Source organism: Trachypithecus francoisi, unplaced genomic scaffold, assembly GCF_009764315.1.
Source record: "Trachypithecus francoisi isolate TF-2019V2 unplaced genomic scaffold, Tfra_2.0 Lachesis_group5, whole genome shotgun sequence".
NCBI classification, from domain to species: Eukaryota; Metazoa; Chordata; class Mammalia; order Primates; family Cercopithecidae; genus Trachypithecus; species Trachypithecus francoisi.
Window position 1 is genome coordinate 143369341 of NW_022681470.1, and position 13941 is coordinate 143383281.

The window sequence follows — 13941 nt, forward strand, 5'->3', positions numbered from 1 at the left end:
CCATCTACCTGTCTTTTTTTTTTTTTTTTGAGACGGTGTCTCGCTCTGTCTCCCAGGCTGGAGTGCAGTGGCCAGATCTCAGCTCACTGCAAGCTCCGCCTCCCGGGTTTACACCATTCTCCTGCCTCAGCCTCCCTAGTAGCTGGGACTACAGGCGCCCGCCACCACGCCCGGCTAGTTTTTTGTATTTTTTTTAGTAGAGACGGGGTTTCACCGTGTTAGCCAGGATGGTCTCGATCTCCTGACCTCGTGATCCGCCCGTCTCGGCCTCCCAAAGTGCTGGAATTACAGGCTTGAGCCACCGCGCCCGGCCCTACCTGTCTTTTAATTCATGCACACATTAATTTCTCCATCCTTCCATCCATCCGTTAATTCACCCATTCATTACTTTATCCATTCATCCAGCCACCATTAATTTATCCATCCTTTAATTCACCCATCTGTTACTTTATCCATTCATCCAGCCACCATTAAATTTATCCATCCATCCATCCATCCATCCATCCATTCATCTATTGAACTCTCCATTGAACTATCCATCTATCCATCCTTTAATTTGCCCATCCAGTAATTTATCCAACCATTCTGTCTTTCATCTATTATCTATCGTTTAATCCACCTATTCGTTCATTAATGTATCTATCCATCCATTGAATCATCTATCTAACTATGCATTAATCCATCTATCCATTATCAATTATTCATCATCATCTATCATTTATTATCCTTTCATTCCTCTATCTATTAAGCCATTTATCCATTCATTTACCCAATTATTTATCCATCACCTTACCCTACCTCCCTCTGTCCATCCGTCCATTCACCCACATTTAGCCATTCATCCATTCATTTATCCATCCAAACCATGCAGCCATTCTTTCATTCATCTACTTTTCAACTACTCATTCATTCACTCATTCAACACACATACATGTACTGGGTTCCTACTATATATCAGACGCTAGCCCCTGGGGATCCAAGACAACAAAGACATGCAACGTCCTTGCCCTAATGAAGGATATAGATATTAAACAAATACAAACACACACACACAAAGCACTTCCAGACACTGATGGGTCTGGATAAAACACAATAATATTCTGGAAGATGATGGTTGTGGGAGCAGCACTATCACATGGGTGGTTCAGGGAGTGCATTTTGCAGTTGAGCCCTCAATGACAAGAGGAAACCAACGATATCAAAAGCCAGGGCAAAGCCATTTTGGGAGGCTGGGGCAGGAGGATCGCTTGAGCCTAGGAGTTCAAGGCCAACATGGGCAACACAGCAAAATCCCCTCTCTATGAAAAATTAAACAAAAATTAGCTGGGTGTGGTGGCATGAGCCTGTAGTCCTAGCTGCTTGGGAGGCTGAGGTGGAGGATGGCTTGAGTTCAGAAAGTGGAGGTTGTGCCACTGCATTCCAGCCTGGACACATAGTAAGAGGTTCTAAATCTGGGGACCCTGGATGGCTTTCAGCTTCCACAGACCACTTGACATTGTGTGCAAAAGATGGATGTTTGGGCATACAATCTAGGCGCCTGGAGTGCATCACTTTAGATAGATGAGAATACTCTCATTTTATAGATGAGAGTGGCTCAGAGAGGGCAAGTCACTTGCCTAAGGCCACAGAGCGTGTACTTGAACCCAGTCTGTCCTTCTCCAAAGCTCCTTGCACTGCAGTGAGTCAGTAGTGGGCTTGAACCTAGATCCCTGGTCATCTGCTCCTGGGTCCTTCTTCCTTTCTTGTCCTAGAAACCAGAGGTTTTTTCGTTTGTGGCTCCAGGATGGATCATGGTGGTAGGAAGAGGTGGGGTTGGGGATTTCTATATACTTGTAAAATGATCTGCGAAACACTGTGTGTTTTGGTGTATTTAGGGGAGAGGAGTGATTCCATGACATCCTCTAAAGAGGTGTTTGACCACCCAAAGAGTTGAGAACTTCAGTTCAAAATCTTCCTGGGGAGGGTGGCTGAGCACAGTGGCTCACGCCTGTAATCCCAGCACTTTGGGAGGCCGAGACGGGCGGATCACGAGGTCAAGAGATGGAGACCATCCTGGCTAACACAGTGAAACCCCGTCTCTACTAAAAATAAAAAAATAAAAAAAATTAGCCAGGAGTGGTGGCGGGCACCTGTAGTCCCAGCTACTTGGGAGGCTGAAGCGGGAGAATGGCGTGAATCCGGGAGGCAGAGCTTGCAGTGAGCCGAGATCGTGCCACTGCATTCCAGCCTGGGCAACAGAGCAAGACTCCGTCTCAAAAAACAAAACAAAACAAAATAAAACAAAATCAACAAACAAAATCTGCTGAGGGAGGATAGAGAAGTGCCTGCCTCCTCCCCTGACCCCATGGTTCTTCCTCTTTGCCAGTTTATGTGGCCCGAGTATAAAATCATGTAAAAAAATCCCACTCTATCCCCAGTATCTGTCCTCTGGCTCCGCTGGTCCCTCCTCACAGCCTCCTCTGGGGCATAAAGGTAGCCAAAAAGCAGGAGGCCTGGGTAACCTCCGCCTCCCAGGTTCACGCCATTCTCCTGCCTTAGCCTCCTGAGTAGCTGGGATTATAGGCACCCGCCACCACGCCTGGCTAATTTTTGTATTTTTGGTAGAGACAGGGTTTCACCGTGTTAGCCAGGGTGGTCTCGAACGCCTGACCTCATGATCCACCCACCTCAGCCTCGCAAAGTGCTGGGATTACAGGCGTGAGCCACTGTGCCGGGCCAGCATATATACTTTTGAAGTTCAGCCCCAGGCTGCAGACCTGGCTGGGTCCAGGCTTCAAATGATGCCACCAGGGCCAGGCTCTCTTTGTCCCCCTGACTGACTTCACTGGTGGGAGCAGCCACCAGGAGGGCTACGCTGCCTTCCTTCCTTCTAAGTTTAAAAGTGAGCTCAAAACTCCAAGCACAGGCTGGGTATGGTGGCTCATGCCTGTAATCCCAGTGTTTGGGAGACCCAGGTGGGAGGATATTTTGAGACCAGCCTGGGCAACATAGTGAGACCCTGTCTCTACAAACAAATTAAGAATCAGCCAAGCATGGTGGTGTACACCTGTGGTCTTAACTACTTGGGAGGCTGAGGCAGGAGGATCGCTTCATTAGCCAGGGAGGTGGAGATTGCAGTGAGCTGTGATCACACCACTGCACTCCAGCCTGGGTGACAGAGTGAGACCCTGTCTCAAAAAAAAAAAAAAAAGAAAAAGAAAAAGAAAAAGACAAAAAGTCTGGAGCAGTGGCTCACACCTGTAATCCTAGCGCTCTGAAAGGCCAAAGTGAGCAGATTGCCTGAGGTTGCAGTGAGCCGAGATCACGTCCCTGCACTCCAGCCTGGGTGACAGAGCCAGACTCCGTATCAAAAAATATATATACTTATATATGTATATTGGAACAGGTGGCTGTGTGTGTACTTTTGTGGCGGGCAGCAAACTGAGAGGTTACAGGAAACAGGCTGGAGGCCAAAGGGCTTCCAAAAAATATCCAAAAGAGGGCTGGACCATCATATAAAGGGAACACTCAAACGTTATTCCCGGGGTGCAAATAAAGTGAACCACTAGAGGGCGGAAGAGACTTAATGTATTAACAGTAACTGTTCAGCTACGGACCAAAAGCAAGACCAGAACATCCAAAATGTTACTTTCTTTGGAGTTCAAGACCAGCCCAGGCAACATAGGGAGGCCCTATCTCTACAAAAAAAATTTAAAACTTAGCTGGATGTGGTGGTGCATGCCTGTGGTCCCAGCTACTGGGGAGGCTGAGGTGGGAGGATTGCTTGAGTCCGGGAGGTTGAGGTTGCAGTGAGCTGTGATCGTGCCATTGCACTCTAGCCTGGGTGACAGAGCGAGATCCTGACTTTAAAAATCTCGGCCGGGCAGGGTGGCTCAAGCCTGTAACCCCAGCACTTTGGGAGGCCGAGGCGGGTGGATGACAAGGTCAGGAGATTGATACCATCCTGGCTAACACGAGAATGGCATGAAGCCGGGAGGCGGAGCTTGCAGTGAGCCAAGATCAGGCTGTCTCAAAAAAAAAAAAAAAATCTAAAAAATTGAAGGGGTACAAGTGCAGCTTGTCACATGCGTATATTTCATAACGGTGGTCTTGGCTTTTTGTGTATCCATCACCTGAATAATATACTTTGTATCTGTTAAACAATTTTTCATCACTTTCTCTCCTTCCACCCCCAGTCCACCCAGTGTCTATCATTCCACACTCTATGCCCATGTGTACACGTTATTTAGATACCACTTGTAAGTGAGAATGTATAGCATTTGACTTTTTCATCCATCTCCAGAACTTTCTCATCTTCCCAGCATGAAACTGTCCCCGTGAATACTCACTCCCCAGCACTCTCCCCTGCCTCTGGCATCCACCAGCCTATCTTCTTTATCTTTATCTTTTTCTTGTTCTTTTTTTTTTTTTTTTGAGACAGAGTCTTGCTCTGTCAGCCAGGCTGGAGTACAGTGGCGTGATCTCGGCTCACTGCAACCCCCGTCTCCCAGGCTCAAGCAATTCTCCTGCCTCAGCCTCCCGAGTAGCTGGGATTACAGGCGTGTGCCACCACGCCTGACTAATTTTTGTAGTTTTAGTATAGACGGGGTTTCACCATGTTGGCCAGGCTTGTCTCGAACTCCTGATCTCAGGTAATCCACCTGCCTCAGCCTCCAAAAGTGCTGGGATTGCAGGCGTGAGCTTCAAGGCCTCCTTGGCTTGAAGGTGGGACCTCACTGGGGATCCGCTCCCTTCCACCCAGGAACCTGTCTGCCTCCTGCTGCTGTTCATGGTGCCAAGGCTGTAGTGCCAAGGGGCACCTGTAGGCCAGCACCAAGCTGTTCTCAACCCCTCCCTCAGCTTCCCTCCTATGCTCATCAGCACCCAAAGTCCAGATGGAGCTGAGGCAGCAGGGGATGGAGTGTCACCACTGACCCAAGCATGTGTACACCCAGCTGGGCTGTGACAGTGCCTGGGCTTGTCCCCAACTTTGCTCTGAAACTGGAATGGGTGCCGACAGCAGGGAGAAGCCAGGCAGTGGGAGCAGGCATTTCCAAGCCTGCAAAGGCAGGGAGGCCTTCCCGGGACCCAAAAAGTACAGGGATGCCTGGGTCCACAGCCTGAGTTTGGGTGGCTGCAGCTGCACTGGGGGTGTGTGGGACTCCTGCCTACTCTGTGGAGTAGGAGGTTCAGGTCTGCAGCTGTGGTTTGGGCAGCTACAGCAGCACCTGGAGAGCTCTCACCCCAACTCAGAAGGGGCAGGGCTCCCACTTGACCCTGACACAGCCATCAATCTCACCTCTGAAGAGATACATCTAATGGTCATTAGGGTAGGGATGATGACTATTCTTTCTTTTTTTTTTTTTTTTCTGAGATGGAGTTTCACTCTTGTTGCCCAGGCTGGAGTGCAGTGGCGCGATCTCAGCTCACTGCAACCTCCCTCTCCCGAGTTCAAGCGATTCTCCTGCCTCAGCCTCCCAAGTAGCTGGGACTACAGGTGCACACCACCACGCCCAGTTGATTTTTGTTTTTTTTTTTTTTTTTTTTTTGAGACGGAGTCTCACTCTGTCACCCAGGCTGGAGTGCAGTGGCCGGATCTCAGCTCACTGCAAGCTCCGCCTCCCGGGTTCACGCCATTCTCCTGCCTCAGCCTTCCGAGTAGCTGGGACTACAGGCGCCCGCCACCTTGCCCGGCTAGTTTTTTGTATTTTTTAGTAGAGACGGGGTTTCACCGTGTTAGCCAGGATGGTCTCGATCTCCTGACCTCGTGATCCGCCCATCTCGGCCTCCCAAAGTGCTGGGATTACAGGCTTGAGCCACCGCGCCCGGCTGATTTTTGTATTTTTAGTACAGATGGGGTTTCACCATATTGGCCAAGCTGGTCTTGAACTCCTGACCTCATGATCCACCCGCCTCAGTCTCCCAAAGTGCTAGGATTACAGGCGTGAGCCACTGAGCCCAGCCCATGATGACTGTTCTTTACTGCTTCATGCTGACAAGGGGCATTGTTTTCGGAAAAATGGCAGTCAGATTTTCCCTCAGGGGCCTATCTAAGGGTCTGCAGTAAAAGGGAGCCATCGTCTGAGGCTCCATTTGCATGACCATTTGGAGTTTGACAGTCCATCCCTTTAGTTTCTTCTGAGCTGCAGTCAGAGATCACTGATTGGTTCTCTCCCACAATTGTCAAAAGTTACAAATAGCTCGAAAGAAAAGTTTCCTTGATTCTGAAAAACAAAACAAAGGATCAGCAATGTTCCAAGCAAAAACTCAGAAAAGATTACTTTGGTCTTCCATTAGTTCAGTTCACCCAGTCAACTCCTGTTCACAATCTCCAAAGCCAGCAGAAACCTGCACTCGAGGTCTATAATCCATCCTTTGAAGAAGATCAAAACAAGACAACAATTGTCTATGAATGTCAAAAGGTCCTAGGATAGTCACAGTCAAAATTATGATTGACAAAGAAATTTGGTCACCGCTGTGGTCTACAATCACCGAACACAATAACCCTAATTATGATTCATAACACATCCTTAGACATCAGAACTCTAGAAATCCCATACAATTTTGGAACACACATTAACGTTATTCATTAAAATGTAACCCACAGGTGATCAAACACCACCTTATTTTGACAATCCTATGTAGCTAAACATGTCAAATCACCCTGTCTACTTCTTCCCTGGATACTCCAGGGATCCTCTGTAGCATCCAAAAATTAGGGATTAGAAAAGACAATTTTGAAGTTGAAACTTGATTTCAGGAAGCCTATCAAACATATTAAAGGCTTATAACACTTATTATGTAATAGATCAGTGCCCTAAGAATAGCAGATTGTGCTTCCATTCCAATGTTCAACTTACAGGAAAACCAAATAATACCCTTTTGAATTTAGTCAATGTGGGCTGGGCATGGTAGTTCATGCCTGTAATCCCAGCAGTTTGGGGAGCTGAGATGGGCAGGTCACTTGAGGTCAGGAGTTCGAGACCAGCCTGGACAACATGGCAAAACCCAGTCTCTACTAAATATACAAAAATTAGCCAGGCGTGGTGGCATGCACCTGTAATCTCAGCTACTAGGGAGGCTGAGGCAGGAGAATTGCTTGAACCTGCGAGGTGGAGGTTGCAGTGAGCCAAGATCATGCCACTGCACTCCAGCCTGGGTGACACAGTGAGACTCCATCTCAAAAAAAAAAAAAAAAAAAAATTAGTCAATATGTTTACACACAGAATTCCTTTTACAAGATTAATTTTTACAAACCTTCTATAACTTGTTTAAACCCTTAGCTTTATCTTATCTAATTTAAAACAATCCTTTAAATCTCTAAACTTGGCAAAAATTCACATTCCCGTGCCTTCTTATATTCTTTTGCTAAGACACATTCTACCTTTCTTACACACCTTGCGTGTAAATCTATTTTCAGCAGTCTCAATTACATGTTATAATGGTAACTTTTAGCAATTCTTACTTTTGGTAAAAATAAAAAAGAAAACCTGGTAAGTTATTTTAATTATGTCCTAGGTGCTGATAAGATCTGAATATTTCCAGCACATCTAGGGACATGATTAACTCCATATGTACCTAGTCCTTACCAAACTGTAAAGAAGGCAAGTCGAACAGTTTTCAAAAGCCAAAAAAGCAGTTTATGACTTCAAAGCATTTAGCAAACCTAATATCTGACCTGCATAATTTGGACCACATGTCTACATTTTGAAGACATTTTTATTTTATCAATAATCTTTAAGACTGTTTTTATTTCTCTAAGAATGAAGTGTGAGAACTAAAAGGCATTACAGTTTCTATTTTTCTTGAAGAATATTTGCCCTAAGTGCTTATTTTTCCTTAAGCTAATCAATTAGAGCTCTTTTATATAAACATCACACATGTAACACATATATAACTACACAGATAGACAGAAGGAGATCCAGTAGTAGTTGTAAGAGTTTTCTTTTTTTCTTTTTCTTTTTTTTTTAGACAGAGTCTCACTCTGTTGCCCAAGCTGGAGTGTGGTGGCATGACCCTGGCTCACTGCAACCTTTGCCTCCTAAGTTCACGTGATTTTCCTGCCTCTGCCTCCCAAGTAGCTGGGATTACAGGTGCCCACCAACTCGCCTAGCTAATTTTTGTATTTTCACTAGAGATGGGGTTTCGCCATGTTGCCAGCCTGGTCTTGAACTCCTGGCCTCAGGCGATCCGCCCACCTTGGCCTCCCAAAGTGCTGGGATTACAGGTGTGAGCCACCGCACCCAGCCTCTTGTGCCAGTTTCTTAATTGGATTACTGGCCCGGGGGTGGAGCCCTTCAAGAATCAGGGCTAGGAAAACTTGCAGTTTCTAAGGCCTAATAAGTAGGCATAGCTGGAAGACAAAAATAGATTTTGAGAGGGATTCATCTAACCCTAATCCTTGAAGTGCCAGGAGGAAAACAGAGGTTTTTCCCAAAATGGGTCAATGGAGCCTCCTCTGTTTTTCCCAAGCAGTCTCAGGCCACCAGAAGTCATCCTGGAACCTCTCATGTGTGCATTAAGAGTGGCAAGACAGGCCGGGCGCGGTGGCTCAAGCCTGTAATCCCAGCACTTTGGGAGGCCGAGACGAGCGGATCACGAGGTCAGGAGATCGAAACCATCCTGGCTAATACGGTGAAACCCCGTCTCTACTAAAAAAATACGAAAAACTAGCCGGGCGCGGTGGCGGGCGCCTGTAGCCCCAGCTACTCCTGAGGCTGAGGCAGGAGAATGGCGGGAACCCGGGAGGCAGAGCTTGCAGTGAGCTGAGATCCGGCCACTGCACTCCAGCCTGGGCGACAGAGCGAGACTCCGTCTCAAAAAAAAAAAAAAAGAGTGGCAAGACAAAAATGGAGAAAAATAGTTCAGTTGATTGAGAAGAAGACACCTTTTTCCAGGAAAACAAAATCTACAAAGATAAACGACATAAAAGCCTTTTAAATATACCTATAGTTTGGATATCTTCCATCTTTAATTAAGCTGACTTTTAACCATTGCAGTTCCTTTTTTTTTTTTTTTTTTTTGAGATGGAGTCTCACTCTGTCGCCCAAGCTGGAGTGCAGTGGTATGATCTTGGCTCACTGCAAGCTCTGCATCATAGGTTCATGGCATTCTCCTGCCTCAGCCTCCTGAATAGCTGGGAGTACAGGTGCCTGCCACCATGCCTGGCTAATTATTTTGTATTTTTGGTAGAGATGGGGTTTCACTGTGTTAGCCAGGATGGTCTCGATCTCCTGACCTGTGATCCACCCACCTCGGCCTCCCAAAGTGCTGGGATTACAGGGGCAAGCCACTGTGCCCGGCCAACCATAGCACTTCCTTTTTAAGAAGTCCTGGCTGGGAGCAGAGGCTCTCACTTCTATTCCCAGCACTTTGGGAGACCAAGGCAGGTGGATCATCTGAGGTCAGAAGTTCAAGACCAACCTGGCCAACATGGTGAAAGCTTGTCTCTACTAAAAATTACAAAAATTAGCCGGACACAGTGGCACACGCCTGTAATCCCAGCTACTCAGGAGGCTGAGACAGGAGAATTGATGAAGCCCGGGGGAGATGGAGGTTGCAGTGAGCTGAGATTGCACCACTGTACTCCAGCCTGGCCAATAGAGCAAGACTCTGTCTCAAAAAAAAAAAAAAAAAAAAAGAAGAAGTGCTTTAAAATATGTTACTACCTGAGCTTAGCCATGCAAATGGCCAATACTTCTGACTTTTGAACTCACGGAGGGGCAGAGAATACAGTGATTTTTGTTATTCCTGCAACCAGTTTGCACAGAGAGAGAGAAGCCAGAAGTCCAACTGGTAAGAACTCTTACCCTTTCGCCAGCATGTTCGGCTTCTGGGTTCCATTCCCCTGAGCTATGGAGCCCTATTGACCCTGGAGTCCTGTGAAGGGGAACAGCCAAAGAGTTGTCCCTCCTCAAGAAATTGCCAAGCAGTTTAAGGCTTGGGGAAATTGAACTCTTCCCAGTTTGGAGGATGGATCCCAGGGGAGTATCCTGTGATACAAAGGTGTGATTACCCATCTGTGAAGAGAGGACAGAAGAGGAATAAAGGAAAAATGTTTTTTTCTCCAGAGTCTGAGGGTCAAAGGAGTTCCAGTGATTTTTTAAAATTTTTATTTTCTTTTATTTTTTGACACAGTCACGCTCTGTCACCCAGGCTGGAGTACTGTGGCACAATCTCAGCTCACTGCAACCTCTGCCTCCTGGGTTCAAGTGATTCTCCTGCCTCAGCCTCCCAAGTAGCTGGGATTACAGGCACTTGTGTCACCATGCCCGGCTAATTTTTTTGTATTTTCAGTAGAGATGGGGTTTTGCCATGTTGGCCAGGCTGGTCTCAAAATCTTGGCCTCAAGTCATCCACCCACCTCGACCTCCCAAAGTGCTGGGATTACATGCATGAGCAGCTGCAACCAGCTGAGTTCCAGTAATTTAGAATGCACTTGAGAGGAGTGCAGCCTGAAAATGATTGGTTGGTTACCCATCTGGAAAGAGGGGAAAGGACATCCCTTTGTTCCTGTCCTTCCAGCGAATACCTGGGGTTCGTGATGGAGATTTGAAAAAGAAAAGGCATCTCTTTTTCTTTTTCCAACCTTATATCCCCAAGTCCCAGTGACCTTTGCAGGTGCCACTCATAGGTGCAAGCATGACCTTCACCCATGCAGCGGGAAGGCCTAGTGGGTAGGAATATTTGCACTTACCTACATACCACCCTATCCTTCTACTGTTGGTAACCTTTGGGCTCCCCAGACCTTATCTATGCTTCCATCCATGAAGCAGGAGGGCCTAATTGGCAGGAATTATCATGCTCACCTGGGCTGTGCCTCTCAAGTCCCGCTGTCATCAAGTCCCGCTGCCTCAGGTCTAACGTCCCATTTCAGGACTTTAAACTGAAGCATGGGACAAAAAGGTACCTCAGATGGGTCTCTGGACCCATTAAATTAGTCCCACATGGCCCTCACCAAATTGCAGATAGCAAGTGAAGGAGGCTGCTCCTTTACTGCCTCCCTATCATAAACAGGTGAAGCTGTGGGGCCAGGTCCTTCTCAAACAAGGGAGAGAAAGGGAGTCCCAGGAATTGGGGACCTGACCTAATAAGGTGCCTCCCTGATATGGTTTGGCTTTGTGTCCCCATCCAAATCTCATCTTGAATTGTACTCACATAATTTCCACATGTTGTGGGAGAGACCTGGTGGGAGGTCATCGAGTCATGGTGTGGTTTCCCCCACACTGTTCTCATGGTAGTGAATAAGTCTCGTGAGATCTGATGGTTTTATAAGGTGTTTCCACTTTCACTTCTTCCTCATTCTCTCTTGCTGCCGCCATGTAAGAAGTGCCTTTCTCCTTCTGCCATGATTGTGAGGCCTCCCCAACCATGTGGAACTGTGAGTCCGTTAAACCTATTTTTCTTTCCAGTCTAGGGTATGTCTTTTTTTTTTTTTTTTGAGACGGAGTCTCGGTCTGTCGCCCGGGCTGGAGTGCAGTGGCCGGATCTCAGCTCACTGCAAGCTCCGCCTCCCGGGTTCACGCCATTCTCCTGCCTCAGTCTCCCGAGTAGCTGGGACTACAGGCGCCTGCCACCTCACCCGGCTAGTTTTTTGTATTTTTTAGTAGAGACAGGGTTTCACAGTGTTAGCCAGGATGGTCTCGATCTCCTGACCTCGTGATCTGCCCATCTCGGCCTCCCAAAGTGCTGGGATCATGGGCTTGAGCCACCGCACCCGGCCTAGGGTATGTCTTTATCAGCAGCGTGAAAAGAACTAATATACTCCCTAAAGGAAAAAAAAGTAACCCCACACATAGAAAAGCTCCCTGTAGTCACAAGAGTATATTGACTCCTGGTGTGGTGGAGGAAGAAGACCTGAGATGCTGCTTATGTTCGTGCTAAGAGAGGAAGGGGGCCTGGGTTTGGGAGGAGAACTGAAAGGCCTGCTCCAGAGTCCAGAAGGCAGTCTACCTTCCTCCCTTCGACTTCCAGAATCACCCAGGGATCCTGGATGGTAATAGTGGTCTGAACCATCAGAGCTTGGGAGAGGAGCCCTAGAATCCACCAGTCTTGCCGGACTATTTGGGAGTCTGGTCCCGGACCCAGCAACTGTGTCTCCAGGAACACGCTGTTCCCCCTCAGTGATCCCCATTGCAAACCAGACAGGGTTGAGGTGACCTTCTCGCACTGCCCAGACAGTTCCTCCTGAAGTGGCCTGGCCTGCTATATTTGCAGCAGACAACAGATGCATCTCAGGGACTACGGAGTCTGTGAAGCTGCAGGGCAGGTATTAGAGCTTTTGCCTTTTTTTCCTGTATCTCCTCTCTCTTTTCTGGACTTCCTCCAAGTTCCCACTGCAAAATCTAAGGTGACCACTCCCAGGAGGCCCTCCAAAGTACCATCTGGTCCCACAGCTTGTTTCTGAAGCTCCCTCCTGACATCAGGGCCTGACTGTAAGATAAACTTATCCTCTAGGATCAGCTGTCCCTCTCTTCAATCAGAACATAGGTGTGTTTTACCAAGGCCTCTCTTAGCCTTTCCAGGAAGACAGTGGGACTCACACCTAGTCCCTGGTCTATCATGGATACCTTGGTGTAATTGAGAGGCTTAGTCCTAGTCCTTCGTATGCCCTCTGGTATGCACACCTGAAAGTGTTTCCTCTTCCATCCTTTTTTTTTTTTTTTTTGAGATAGTGGCTCACTCTGTTGCTGAGGCTGGAGTGCAGTGGCATGATCTCGGCTCACTGCAACCTAATTTATGTTTGTATTTTTAGTAGAGATGAGGTTTCACCATGTTGGTCAGGCTGGTCTCGAACCCCTGACCTCGTGATCTGCCCACCTCAGCCTCCCAAAGTGCTGGGATTACAGGTGTGAGCCACCACGCCTGGCCTCCTCTTCCATTCTTGTTTGTTTGTTTGTTTTCTTTTTTTGAGACGGAGTCTTGCTCTGTCACCAGGCTGGAGTGCAGTAGCACGATCTTGGCTCATTGCAACCTCTGCCTCCCAGGTTCAAGTGATTCCTCTGCCTCAGCCTCCCAAGTTGCTGGGATTACAGGCAAGCACCACCACGCCTGGCAAATTTTTTTTTTTGTATTTTAGTAGAGATGGTGTTTCACCATGTTGGGCAGGATGGCCTTGATCTCCTGACCTCATGATTCACCTGCCTTGGCCTCCCAAAGTTTTGGGATTACAGGCGTGAGCCACCACGACCAGCCCCATTCTTTTATCTCATCATTGAGGTCTCATTTATGGTTCTTCAGTGGTACTGCTATTCTTCCAATCAGATGAGTCTCATCCCCTTCCCTGGGCCTATATAAGATATAAAGCTCATCCCCCAAATTCTCTGCCACTTGCAGGGTGGCCTGCTTTTCAGTGGTGGTCAGGGTTTGATTCAAAAGTAACATGAAGCTGGGTGCTGCTCATGCCTTTAATCCCAGCACTTTGTGAGACCAAGGTGGGCAGATCACTTGAGGTCAAGAGTTTGAGACCAGCCTGGCTAATATGGTAAAACCCCATCTCTACTACAAATATAAAAATTAGCCAGTGTGGTAGTGCATGCCTGTAGTCCCAGCTACTCTGGAGGCTGCAGCAGGAGAATCACTTGAACCCAGGAGGCAGAGGATGCAGTAAGCCAAGGGAGTGCCACTGCACTACAGCCTGGGCAACAGAGTGAGACCCCATCTCAAACAAAAACAAAAACAAGAGTAACACGACCTCCTTCCAGGAGAGCTCAAATACTTGGGTTAAGTTCTGGAAACCCTCTATATACCTGTGAAGGCCATCTGAAAACTTCCAACATTTCCCCTTAAATTTGCCTTAAGTTCTATAGAGAAAAGGAGACCTGAACCTCAATGAGACCATATTCACCAGGCATCTGTTTTTGGGCAGTTGAGACTGGAACCTGCCTAAAATAAGGATTCCTATGCTGGGGCAAGCTTGAGACAGAACCTGGATAGGAAGGAGTTGAAGGGGTCGATTCCCCT